General features: G+C 32.1%; 1 long non-coding RNA gene across 2 annotated transcripts in view; it reads right to left on the bottom strand.

The window, feature by feature from the left end:
- The window catches only part of LOC146996580 (uncharacterized), a 192,948-nt gene extending 179,585 nt beyond the window's left edge, over positions 1-13,363 (bottom strand). For both annotated transcript variants that reach the window (XR_015042247.1, XR_015042246.1), the window contains exons 1-2: positions 13,251-13,363; positions 5,872-5,972 (exon numbers count right to left, since the gene is read on the bottom strand). This is a non-coding gene — a long non-coding RNA (uncharacterized LOC146996580). The remainder of the gene's footprint in view (positions 1-5,871; positions 5,973-13,250) is intronic.
- Positions 13,364-13,769: the final 406 nt, after the last annotated feature.

The following is a 13,769-nucleotide window of genomic DNA, read 5'->3' as shown; positions in this document are numbered from 1 at the left end:
GTCTATTATTTTATACAAAAACTACGAATTCCAACAACGAATTTCGACCTGTTATCCCAGCTAGTCTTAGATTAAATATCCTGCAGGAGCTCCATGACAGCCCTTTAGCTTCTCATGCTGGTATTCGAAAAACTATCCAACGCGTACGCAAGGCAGTCTACTTTCCTGAGCTGCAAAAGTTAACAAGGGCGTATGTCCAGTCCTGCCCAACATGTCAAGCAGTTAATTATATTAATTTCTGCCCGGCCGGGTTTCTAAATAGTATTAAATCCGAATTTCCAAATGAAATAATTGGCATCGATTTATTGGGCCCTTTCCCAAAAAGTCAGTTAAATAAAAGTCGCTATCTCCTTGTTATGGTTGATCATTTTAGTAAATGGACCGAAATTGTTCCCTTAAAACGAGCCTCCGCGAAATTAGTTACTGATTCTATTTTAAATAAATATATTTTAAAATACAGGGCGCCCCTAAAAGTTATATCGGATAATGGTCCTCAATTTGTAATGGGCATACGTCATTTAAAAATGGTCCCGTATCGGCCGCAATCAAATATAGCGGAACGGCTCAATAGAAATATAGTGAAAATTATCCGTAGTTATGTTACAAATTTTCATAAAAGCTGGGATAACTATGTCAATGAATTTGCTTTCGCCCTTAGGACCGCAAAACATGATACAACGGGCAAAACTCCTGCTGAGTTATTTCTAGGCAGAAAGATTATAACACCGTTAGATAAATTATTTTATGTGCAACAAAGAGCCCCAGAATTTAAAATGGGTGATATAGAAAAACTAATTAAGGAAGCAAAGAAGAATACGGAAGTAGCACAAAGAAAACAGAAGCTCTATTATGATTTGAAACGACGGGGAGTAACTTATAAAGTAGGGAATGAAGTTTTAAAAATTAAGCATTCACTTTCTTCAGCACCAGAAGATAAGACTGCCAAATTTTTTCCACGATTTGAAGGACCATATGTTATAGAAAAAATAACTCACGCTGTAGTAGTGTTAAAAGCCAGAAATGGTGAAACCTGCTCCGCAAACATTGATCAAATCAAGCCCTACTTCGATCGTAATAAAATGCAAATATTTTCATATCTTTTGCAGGATCCGGCACGGCAGACACCGCAGGCACAAGCTCCAGAGATGGAAAAACGACAAGTACAAGGGCAAGCCAGTAAGAGGCAGGAGCAAGTAAAAAGAAAATTTCCCCGCGGAAAAATTGAAGGGAGCAAGAAAAAGAAGCCGTTCCACCGTCCAGAAAAGAGAGTTCACGAACACCCCCAGAATGAAGAAGGGAGAAGGACGACGTATGTGAAGAGAACCAGGAGAAATGTCGGCAACTATAACCCGGCTCTAAAACGGAAGATCTACTCATCCGACAGAACTCTCCGCAGCAAAAGTCGCCGAACTGCGGAAGGGCCATCAGCGGCGGAGGAAAAAGTACAAGGAAAATTTGAACGGCCAGCAACGAGGTCCAAGCAGGAACACGACAGAAGTTTCCCGGTTCCGCCAAGACCAGCTGCCATCAAACGGCCAAGACCACAAGCAGAGGAGAAAAAGAAGGTATTCAAGGGTGACCGAACTGGTGAAAAAAGGAAGCTTCCAGAGGAAGGCACTGAAGGGCGAGCCCGTACAAGAAGGAGGATAAATCAAACTACGATCTGCAATACCTTTAAAGACTGGGCCCAGAAAAGGATGTCCGAATATCACAAAGATAAGTAAAATTTTATGTTACTTTGCAAATATTAAGTTAATCTTTCATTCTTACTGCAAGTGGCAGATTTCAAGAAGTTTTACCTCATGCGAGGTCTACCTTTATCGCCAAAAGGGCGAGAAATGAGTTCTTACCGATTTTGGTATTATGTTTTTTCAATTACTCGCGCGTAAAATTAAAAGTTGATGTATAATAGCGTTGTGTAAAGACTTAAATATTGTAAAACGTTATTGTATAAATTTTATTTAAAACATTCTAGCAAGAAAGAAGTTTTACTCTGAAAGACTTTTTGAAGTGTATTATTTCAATGTAGAAAGAATTGGCACTTGCTTTGAAAAGAATAGAAGTTAACAATGTACTACTAATCTATGTTTTCAAATGTGAAAAATTAACGGCATGTTAATATGTTCTTATATACAATGTGAACTGTTATTTTAAATGTTAAGAAATACCGTGATATGGTAAAAGTGAAAGTAATATTAAAATTTTTTTATTCGTGTGACTGTAAACAGATTAAATCATGATGAATATGTGTTAAAGGTTGAATGATGTAGTTAGGCTCTCTGACGCTACACTTCAGAGTTAGACACTTTCAGAATAGTACCTCAGGGTTTAGAGTTGAAATTAGGGTGTGTTAAGAGGTCTTGTTATGTTGAATTTTAACACGTTAGTGTTTTTTTGATTGTAGGAGGAAGTGTGGACCACGTAGATAGACAGAAACACATTCGTGTTTGGTGTTCTTTTACAACACATGTCAGAGAGCACGGGGAGAGATAATTAAAATAGTCATGAATGAAATAAGAACGTTAAGAGAAGTATAATTGTATATGTTACTTGCCATTTCATTGTGTAACATTTCATTAAACTAGTTTTCCTTCCAGGTCTCTGGAAGGAACCAGAATTGAATAAAAGCTCCTGTTTAGATGCAGTACAGATGGAAAAAAAAATTGTTGAATATCCTGGGAGCTGCTTGTGTAAAAACAAATTTCTTTCTTTTAAATTTCTAGTTTCTAGCGAAGTATATTTGTAAAAGATTGGCCTCGCGTTAGATTCTAGAGCTAAAAGTTTTCAACAAGGTCGTTTTAGACCTCAGTTTCAAACTAATTAACTCTGGCGGGAAGTATGTAAGGATCTTAAGTTTTACTAATGTTTATTTTTATTTTGAATCTTTACTATCACTTCTTATTTTCTACTTCCGGCCAGAATTATAAGCGTTAAGGTTTTTATGCAAAGTTTGTCTGGCGAACGCCAAGTATTTAAGTTGTGGCTTTTTGCCAAGCGAGAGAGAGGAAGCAGTTGAGTCAAAGCAGGCCGCTTACCTTAGAAGTTACGCAGTTGCTGTTTGCCTTCCAGGCCAGATGTTTTAATCCTCCTGATAAATTTAAACGTATTGTAGTGTTCTCAGTTATCTGTACTACATACGCCTTCCTGTTAATATAAGGCCAATCTTCCACGTTTATTAGTTTAAAGTTAAATTAGAGTTTAGTTTTATTTTTATACTTTTACGTTAGACCCCAAGTAGCGGGTCAGTGTATTCCGAAGTACGGAAGTTATTGTATATAGAGAAAAATAAAGGGTTTTGTATACCCTTCATGTGTATCCTGTCTACTTACCACAATTAGTGAACATAGCTTTAGTAAGCTCTCTGTTCCGAGTCAGGTCCTTGTATGTTCCCGAAGAAGGTAAGAAGGAACTTTGAACCTGATAATATATATAAAAAAATGACAATGAAATATGCCAATCTCTTAAAACCTGTTACATAAGAAATACGATGAAAAATTGTTGCCAAACCCATATTTCTAAAAGAATGAAACTCTTCAAAATGATGCGATTTCATCAAAAATCTATCAACAACAATAAGAAAGGAAAATTGTTGCCAAAATCATATTTTTAAAGATGTGAGATGTGAGAAGTGTACTCGGAAACTTCATTTAAAAATTTTTTTAAATACAAAATATTATCATTTTTCCAAAATTCTTTTTGTAAAAGCAGTCGCAAGGATGAAAGTTTAACGTGTCCAAAAATCAAAGAAAAATAAACTGTACATTTTTTTAAATAAACTTTTTTAGAAAAAATTCCATTGAAAAGGTGTTAAGCTCCCTTTGTTAAATAAATTCGTATTTAATCGATTTATTGAAACACGGAATTTATTTTAAATTCGTAAAATAGATAAGTGCCTACGTTTCATGACGATGTGAATATGGAGTGTGTAGAGTAAAATCTATAAAATTTCCTATAGCCCATTATGTCTCAAAATGACGCGACTTCGTCTCAAAACATAAAATTAAAAAAATTCGAATTCGAATTTCGAAAAAATCCCTTCGAGGTGCACTGGCTCTTCTCTAGATGCACCTATGTACCAAATTTCGTAACCGTGGGTCTATTAGCTTACGCGCAGCGCGAACGAAAGACACACACACACACAGACAGACTCTTTCTTTTATTATATGTAGAGACTAGCAGCTATGCTGCCAGCCTTCGTCTGGCTTTTAAATGTACTAAAAAAATGCCTGAAGAGGACACCAAACGTTAAATTTAAAAACTGTGCAGAATTTTACTTTGCAGAACAACATCATAAAAAAAACACACAAATTTTTAAAAATGTATTACATGTAACAAAATTACAATGAAATAAGCAATAACCCTTAATACAAATATTAATTATCCTAATCAATATATTAACCAACGTCCCGTTGCCTTGCCTCAACAAATGTCCAATATCCAAGAGAAACATTAAATTAAAAAAATGTGCAGAATTATCGCCTCCATTTTTCGAAGTGGCAACAGTGCTCATTTTCAACAGTAAGCAGTCCAGTATACAGTTTTATTAAAACCTGTTGCCAAAACCACATTTCTAAAAGAATCAAACTATTCAAAATGATGCGATACAATCAGAAAGATAAAATTCAAAAGAAATTTATTCGAATTTTGAAAAAATCGCTTCGAGGTTCACTGGCTCTTGTCTAGATGCACCTATATAACAAATTTCGTAGGCCTGGGTCTATTAGCTTACTCGCAGCACGAACGAAAAAACACTTTTATTAGATGTAGAGATTAAGGCTAATGGAGAAGGACTGAAATGCAGTAACATGTTTAAGCGCTTAAACTAAAATCTTTCTCTATCGTACAGTTCTTTGGAAAAACTCTAAATATCTTGCTACGTTGCCCTAAAACTAATGACTTTTATTTGTTAAAATAATGGTCAAGAGTTCATATAAATTATCACTTGGTTACATTATAATTTGGTCATATTACATTTAAATATAAATTTTTAACTAATATATTTAGTGCTTTTAAATCGTACAGTTGAGTAACCAAGTTTTAAATTAAAAATGTATGCCACTTAAAAATGGCAATAAAGCTTAATTTCTAAAATTATAAATGAGAAATAAAATGGTAATATATTAGTAAATTAAGTTAAACTAATGACAATGAGTTAAATAATAAATAAAAATTCCAAAACTCGCTTTACTTGGGGCTTTGATTTAATTTACGATTTCAATCAATGCCATTGGCATTATATCCAGTCTGCGGTGGGTTCTGGCTGAATTACCGACCCGAATGAAAACATTCTGAAAACTGGCTATTTGCCACAGTACTTATTATTCTACATTGTTTCTAAAAGTTAAAGATCTTATCTATCTTTGAATGATGGTGACGTAGATCAGTGGTCTACAACTGGAGCCTCGCGGGTTACCGCATGCGACCACCGAAGCAATTTTCTAAAGCACTCGAAAATACTTCAGTTATATATTATTTATACATTACTATTATTTCATACATTAATCCATAAGTCTTAAAATGTTGGCCTGCGAGCCATATGTGGGCCGCGAAAGCATTTCAATTGTAATTTTTGCAAAGATTTCACGATTTTAGTTACTTGAAGTCCAAGTTTACATTATATTCATTACGATTATAAACGAACATGAATAATGTACCATAAAATGTATCTATAAACAGTTAATTAATTTATAATGTGTTATAAATCTTATTCAAAGATACGAAGATATAGATTTTATTAACTTTAATTCGTACTTTTCAAAACATAAATACACTCAGTTACGAATTTCGTACTAAGCATAAGTGTATTGTTTGGGAACAAATTATTATAGAAATAAAGTTTCTTTTATACTTGAATATTAATAAGCAAAGAACCTGATTGGCCAATGAACATCATAATTTGCGATGAAGATAATTTCCAGTAATTTCTCTCAAAGGTTACAGATTTTAGAATCGAGACGCCATCAAGTGTCAAGCTGTAGGAAGAAAAAAATGAATTTACATTATTTATTAACAAGTATATAAACAAGCATATTTAGAAACAAGCATTTTTACATATACTACATCAGAGAAAAATGTAATTAACAAGAGAATGGTACTAGGTGACATACGCTCAAAGTTTCTCCCACTTGGAAAATTTCTCTTAAAAGTTATAAAACGGAATAGTTATCTATTTAGTTTAAAGTAAATTATTTAAAAAATAATAATAATAATAAATCTGAAAGCTTTCAGATTTTATATTACGCCCAAAGGGGCTTTTTTAATGTTTTGTTTGTTACCTTTATTTATTAAATATAAAAATTATATTTAATAAATAAAGGTAATATTATTCTTCGCACTTAAACCATAACATTCAACTCAACAGCAGTATCGCAAAATAATTTTTAAATGAGCATAGCTTTAGAATACACAGTCTCGCGCGCAGGAGATATTTTTTTTCCCATGTAGTATTGCAGGGTCTCGCTTTGAAATCGTTGAGTTTCTTAATTAAAAACTCATAAATGCTTTATAAAATATTAAATAGATAATAAAACGTATTCCAAATTCTGGCTTCCAGATATTCGGGTGGAGACGTACGTTATTCAAAATTTGATGGCACTAGGTACCATCAATCACTATTTTATCACAGTGCGAGAAACATACATGCAGAATCTTCATTATTTAAATTCTTTAAATATAATGCAGGGCTCTAATATTTGGTGGCAACAATTTAAAAAGTGATTCGCCGTTTATAGCGAATCAACGCAAAATGTCAAAATAAAATTACTAGCCCTTCTGGGCAAATTGCCCTTTTGGGTTAATAATTATTTTTTTTCCTTTGCGACATTATTGTTCTTGTTCATGTATGTTTTGAGAAATATTTAATATACGAAATTTAAAATTTACTTAAAACATTTTTTTATTTTTTAATAAAAGGTTTTTTTTAAGATAAAAAAATGTTAAAAATAAAAGTCTTGGTCCTTCAGCTTTTTCCACATATATGTGCAGTTTCTGTTTGAGACCAGTGGCCTAGCTGGTAGTCTAAATGAGAAATACGCGCCAAAGTCAGTTTTCACTAAACGGGACGTATCTGTAATTCATACTTTTTAAATGAATGAAACATAAGATTACATTGTATGTTCTTGAACATTTTCAGTTACGAAATAAATGCGATAAGGAAGGAAAACAGGAACTGAGGCAACATTATAGTTCGAAAACTATTTGAATTTGAATGAGAAGAAACTATAGCTCAATTAATAAAAATTTTTAGTAAATAATTCACACTGTCACGATAAATAATTACATCAAAAATAATAATGGAAAAACATTGCTTTACATTTCCGCAGCAGGAAAATGTATAGAACTGAATATCCCCATGTTATATTACAACAGGGCTTCCCAACCCTATGCCCGCGAGCACCCTGGCGTCCGCCGATCGTTTAACGTGTGCGTGTGCGATCACAATAAAAATATTTTAATTTTCAATAAAATTCTATATGAAAGTTTTCTCATGTTTAATGAAATAGAAATTGCGTCCAGCACAAAGCGAAATGCGACCAATCCCTTTTTCATGTATTATTAACTCTATCCAGCTGTGCATGTAGTATTAACTCTATTCAACTATAAATTCACCTTGAAAAAGTAAATGGTGCCCGCTGTCCAACAAATATTCTAGAATGTGCTTTTAGGGACAGAAAGGTTGGGGACCCCTGCATTACAAGCTATCAGTGCATTTATCATCCACACAGATCTTACAAGTTTGGTATTAATTAAGATGTAAAATTAAATTTATCTATTAAATTAAAAGTTAACAAATTGAGAGATTAAATTTATCTATTAAATTAAAAGTTAACAAATTGAGAGATTCAATTTATCGATTAAATTGAAAGTTAACAAACTGAGAGATTAAATTTATCTATTAAATTAAAAGTTAACAAATTGAGAGATAAGTATAGTTAATTTCTAAAATTAGAAGTGCCGGAGCCCTATGGAAGACCGTCAGCAAAGTGGAACAAAAGTAAATAAGTAAATAAATTGACTATTAAAATCGTTAATAATTTAAAAATTAAAAAGTTAATAATTATCTAATTAATTCATAATTACTTAATTTACATTTACAAATTATTATTTAATTAAATAAAATTAATTAAATAATACTTATTTAAATAATTAAAGTTTAGGATAATTAAATAAAATGTAAAGAGATAAACTAAAATTTAATAAGCGACTTTTAATATAATTTTATTGTAAAAAATAAAATTTTCGAGATCACTTGTTCAGTTACATAAAAGAAGTGGCGGAGCTTTCAAACTTAGGGCTCCGGTGCGCTCCGCCTAGAATTATGATCTATCCCAAAATCTAAGAAGTACCGGAGCCGGTTTCCGGTGAACTCCGGTGCAATTTAAGCTCTGGTGTAGTAACAAATTGAAATACAGTATTAATAGTATACGAACATTTTAATATCTCGCTTTTAGTTTTAATAATTTATCTAATTAGTATAATTTAGAAAGTACCTAATTTGATTTTTAAAAGTTAAGATTCCCTTTAAAAAATATACGTAGTACTTAGTTCCTCACTTTAAAAAATATACATAGCACTAAATTCCACGCATTTATTTGTCTATATCCTTCGTTTCTGAGTCTCTGCTTACGGAGGAGAAAATGTCATGGTAAATTTTTACCAGGAAATATTAGTCTAACGTGTTACGCTGTCATTTTTGAGCAAAGCATTAAATACCTTAAATTTACATAAATAGTATAGCGATTATACAACGCAGTCAAATAGACTATGTTACGTAATTTTAGCATTTTTGAAAATTTATTTAAATTGGTATGTGCTGCCATCTAGTAGGTAAAATACGAACCAAACGTTTTTTTGTCATCTACTACGTATCATTTTGGGGACTGAACATATTCGAAGGCGCCATTATTGCATTCTTTAAAATAAATACACTTTGCTGAAGAACTGCAAAGTCATTTCGAATGAAAAAAATTACAAATGTTGCACTTTTTATTTACAACTCTCAGTAATTTTTTAATTAAATGAGTAAATGAATTTACCTGCCTGCTATTAGTTTTTACAGTACACAAAGTATCTCCAAAATAAGATAATTGGCTTTTGTAAAAAGTGGAGAAAAGCGTACTGGGCTACATTACATTTGGTATACTAGTAATTCCCATAATATCATTGTTACGAATTTGAAGTTCGTCTCGCAGCTAACATTTATTTCTTTGAACTTTTATGGCAACACTGCTCTCGGGCAGTTGATATAGTCTGAGCAGTCACGAAGAGAGCTTCTCCTGTTCTTTGCTACGAAGCTATGCAACTGTAAATGTAAATAATTCTGTATGTTAAAGATTGTGTTGTGAAAATTACAGCAATATGCTAATTCGATGGATGTCACGATACAATGCACAAAATTAAATGTGAGTTATACAATCATCGTAACTAAGAAAGTTTTGGGCACCTAATCTAACACTAAAATCAAGTACTGCATAAAATTTGTCTCAAGCAAAAGTCTTCACATCATTTTTATAATATAAAATTTGATCATCTGGTTATAGTTTATTAAAAAAATGCATGAATAATTAACAGCTTGTGAAAGGAGCACCCAATCAGTTCACGGTCAAATCAATGTTGAAATGTACAAGTTTGTAATTAAATGGAGTGATTTCGAGCTAAATTTCGTCTCCGAAGAACTCAGTTGATGAGAAAAGAAGGAAGAAGTCCAAGAAGATGAGATTATGAGCTCTAATACCAACTGGAAATCAAAACTCTTCTTCAAGTTCTTTTAACATAAGTGACAATAGAAGTTCCTATCTTCGTCAAATAGTGAGCACTACTAGTTTTAATGTTTAAATAATCCCTTTTACGGTAGGATGAAACCAGAATATTAAAATATAAATGAAAAAATTTTTTTTTTAAACTGAAAGGTTTCAGATTTTAAATTACGTCCAAAAGGCCGTTTTTTTAACATTTTGTGTGCTACCTTTATTTATTAAATATCATGTTCTTCGCACTTAAACCATAAAATTCAGTTCAACAGCAGTATCGCAAAATAATTTTAAAATGAGCATTTCTTTAGAATTTCTGATACAGTCTCGCGAGCAGGAGATATTTTTTTTTTTTTTCCCCGTACAGTGCTGCCATTACTCGCTTTGAAATCATTGAGTTTGTTAATCAAAGATTCGTTAAAATGTTACAAAATATGAAATCGATAATAAAACAAATTTCAAATTCTTCCAAATTTGGGCTTTTGGATGCCCATATTCGGTGGAAGATTACGTTATTCAAAATTTGATGGCTCTAGGCACCGTTGTTTTATCACAATGCCAAAACAGACATATATTTATGCAGATTCTTCATTATTAAATTTCTTTAAACATAACACAGGGCTCTAATATTTGGTGGCAACAATTTCAAAAGTAAACCGACATATATAGTGAAGCAACGCAAAATGGCAAAACGAAATTAATAGCCCTTCTGGGCTAAAAATTTAAATTAAGATATGTTAACTATAAAATTGCAATAATATTAAAAGCTTCTATAGCAACGCAAAATGGCAAAACGAAATTAATAGCCCTTCTGGGCTAAAAATTTAAATTAAGATATGTTAACTATAAAATTGCAATAATATTAAAAGCTTCTATAGCATTGTTTCAATTTTGAGCTGTTTAAGTTCAGAATGCTCGATATTAAATAATTTTTTTTCTCAATACCTTTATTTATCCTAATTCCGTCGAATATGCTGTTTCGTCAAAGGGTTCATCAAGATCTTCTGAATTAACTGAGCATATGAAACGGAAAAACTTATTTATTATGGCTTCAAGTAACAATAGCTTTTACAAATAAACAGTCTCGGCCAAAAATACCTCTAAGGAGAGTTGAGAAACAACCTCTCTTTAACAAAAGAATAACTATCGCTGATCCAATTTTAAAAATCTTTTCATTTTAGACAGAATTCTTCAATTTTAAACAACACGTAAATTAAACCACATATAACAGAATTGCAGAACTCGCTCATAGAGCAACGGCTAAAATGAGTGAGTATTTCAATTCAATAGCACGCCTACGAACGGACTAACTGCTAACTTTAAGAATACTAGCAACTGCCCCAAAGCTGAAGCCAGCCTGTTTTTCTCTACACTGATTTTTAAAAGCTCCTGAAAGACCAGTTCTAGAGGGACGAAAAGGTTTTCTGGAAGCGTCTAAAATGTCGTCAACTTTGTGATAAATATTTTTTGAGCCGACCCAATTGACATTTAACTTTTATATCCTCAATCTCTTTTCACCATTCTGATAGTAATTAACTCAGAATTATAAGTACTACAAAACAATCGAGCAACTAAATACACAAAATCACAATAAGGATAGAAAAATTGAATGCTATACAAAATACATAATAAACAAATACGAAACTGCAATAAAACAAAGTAAAATGTAAATACAAAACTATGCAAAAGGCATAAAATCAATACACAGCAGAATAAAAATAAATATTGTTGCGTGCCTACGGGTTCCCAATAGATTGATGCACAAATGTGATAAGAAGTTAATACAATTTGTTTTTATCACAAGAAATATAACAAGCTGAATTTTCCTCAGAGATATTCGTACAATATCAAGCAATATAATCACTAGCTATACTTTAAACTCCTAAAACGTTAAATAAAACGCAATCCATGGCAAAGAGAAAGCTAATCCGATCAGCAAAATTACAGCAGCTAAGTAAGCAGCAACAACTGAGTTCAGATTTACTCTCTCTGGCTTTTATAGCTTTTTAAATCGGCCACGAGAGACAGTTCTAGCAATTTCTAGAAAGCAAAAAGAGTACAATTACGGTTACAACTTACATAGTAGTCAATTACATTTATTTAAAATTAAATATAAATTACCGAGATAAACTTTTACTCAATGTTAAATGCACATGCTCTTGTAATTTTAATTCTGCGACGTAGCTTTCTCTTAAAATATGCCTCCTGCTGCAGTGCACGGAGAAATAAAACAATTTTAATTATCAGAGTTGTCGGGATTTCATCCGCAGAGAACCCGTTGGCGTTTCGGGAAAGAACCCTTTGGCGCTGTTGCAGTTTTACTCGCCAAGCTGAGCCGAGCCGTAAGCGTGATATTTTGTAAACGTGGTTTTTAGTGATGTAAATTCAAATTAGCAGACAATGGTAGTAAAAATTCACAGATAATAAGTATGTAGATATAAAACTAACAGGTTAAACGTGATATACGAAAATAAATTTCTATTAAATTCAAGTTAGCACAGAATACAATGTATTAAACATAACGGGAAGTAAAAATTCATTTAAAAAATAACAATTAGTTTTCTTATACTTACGTTTACAATATACTTATATGTATTTTCTCTAATTCATATAGAATACTAATATTTCTATTACAAATGTCTTTTTTTCACTATTAAGTACTTTGCCTGTTGATTTATGTATTTCGGTAAGAGCCCATGCCCATGTAATAAATTAATGAATGCATGACCTTTAATATATCCATTTTACATAGTTTTAAGTATTTTTTTTTTCAAGTTACTTGCATACAGCTTAAAGCATTTTACGTTGAAACAAATACCTATCCTTTTTCATAATATATTTCACAATACAAATAACCTTCAACAGTAATCAAATTTTCTTCAGTAGCATTTTTAATAAAACTAGAACTTTATACATTTTAAAATTATTATAGGGGTTGGAAACCTCATGGATCTGCGTGCTTACAGCTGTTAATAATTAAGAACATAACGTGAACAGCCATGTTACAAATTAGCATTCACCCCTCCCGCCATAATTTCTTCCTTTGATCCCGAACTGACGACCCGAGAACCGGCATCTTTCGACGAAAACTTCTTTAATTACGCGAAAATATTTCTATCTATTCGTTGTTAAAAAATTCAGAAAATATAATAATAAATAAGAGAAAAATAATATAAATCTCCAAATGCGAACAACGACAACCTTCGCATAAGCGAATAGGATGAATTAGCTAGGTTACCAGGTTTGAACTATTATCGCCAAAGTTGGCGATGTTTACATTTACCGGGTTCTCTGCGGAAGTGCTTCCAAAATATCTAACTAAATACAAAATTCTAACAATACAATAAATTACAAAATAAATCTTGCAGAGCTAAAAATATGATATGCTCTAACAACTAAGTAATGAAATACTAAGGGCTTACGAAAATCAAATTTCTTTTGACAATATTATAGAAAAGCATCCACTAATACACAGTTATTACTAAACTACGATTTATTTACCTGAATTAAGAGTGATTAAATAAAAGAAAACAAGAATAAGCGTCCCATCTGCATTCGTCATCGCCGTTCTTACTCGTATGCTCATAGATAGACAGACAGACAAAGTAGACAGATGTTTTGTTTTGCACCCCCTAAGTCTTTCTGCCCGCAGGTCGGCGGATTATAATTATATCACTCAGTTATACTTACAGTTCCATAGCCATTTCCTGTAATAATATATATACATATATACTGCATGCGTTGGGTCATATTTCAATTTGAGTGTCCTAATCTCTCTAGATTCACTGAATGTCTTCTGTGTCCTTTTTCATAAACTGAAAGTTTTCAAGAAAGGCATTATTATCATAGAAGAGATGAACTAGTTGCAATTCTCGATAACCCGAATAAGCTTTAAAATTTATCCGCAATAGTATGTATAAATTCTCTATCGTGCAACATTTGGTGGCCAAAATTCGCATTTTCTATTTCTCTGAAACCAAAATTACTCATAAAACGTTTTCTGTTGGTGAATTACATTTT

This window comes from Stegodyphus dumicola, chromosome 7 (genome assembly GCF_044657685.1).
Source record: "Stegodyphus dumicola isolate Sdum_Otavi_A_Nest chromosome 7, ASM4465768v1".
In the NCBI taxonomy this organism is placed as follows: Eukaryota; Metazoa; Arthropoda; class Arachnida; order Araneae; family Eresidae; genus Stegodyphus; species Stegodyphus dumicola.
Note: the sequence above shows the minus strand (reverse complement) of the source record. Positions and strands in the feature narration are given on the sequence as shown.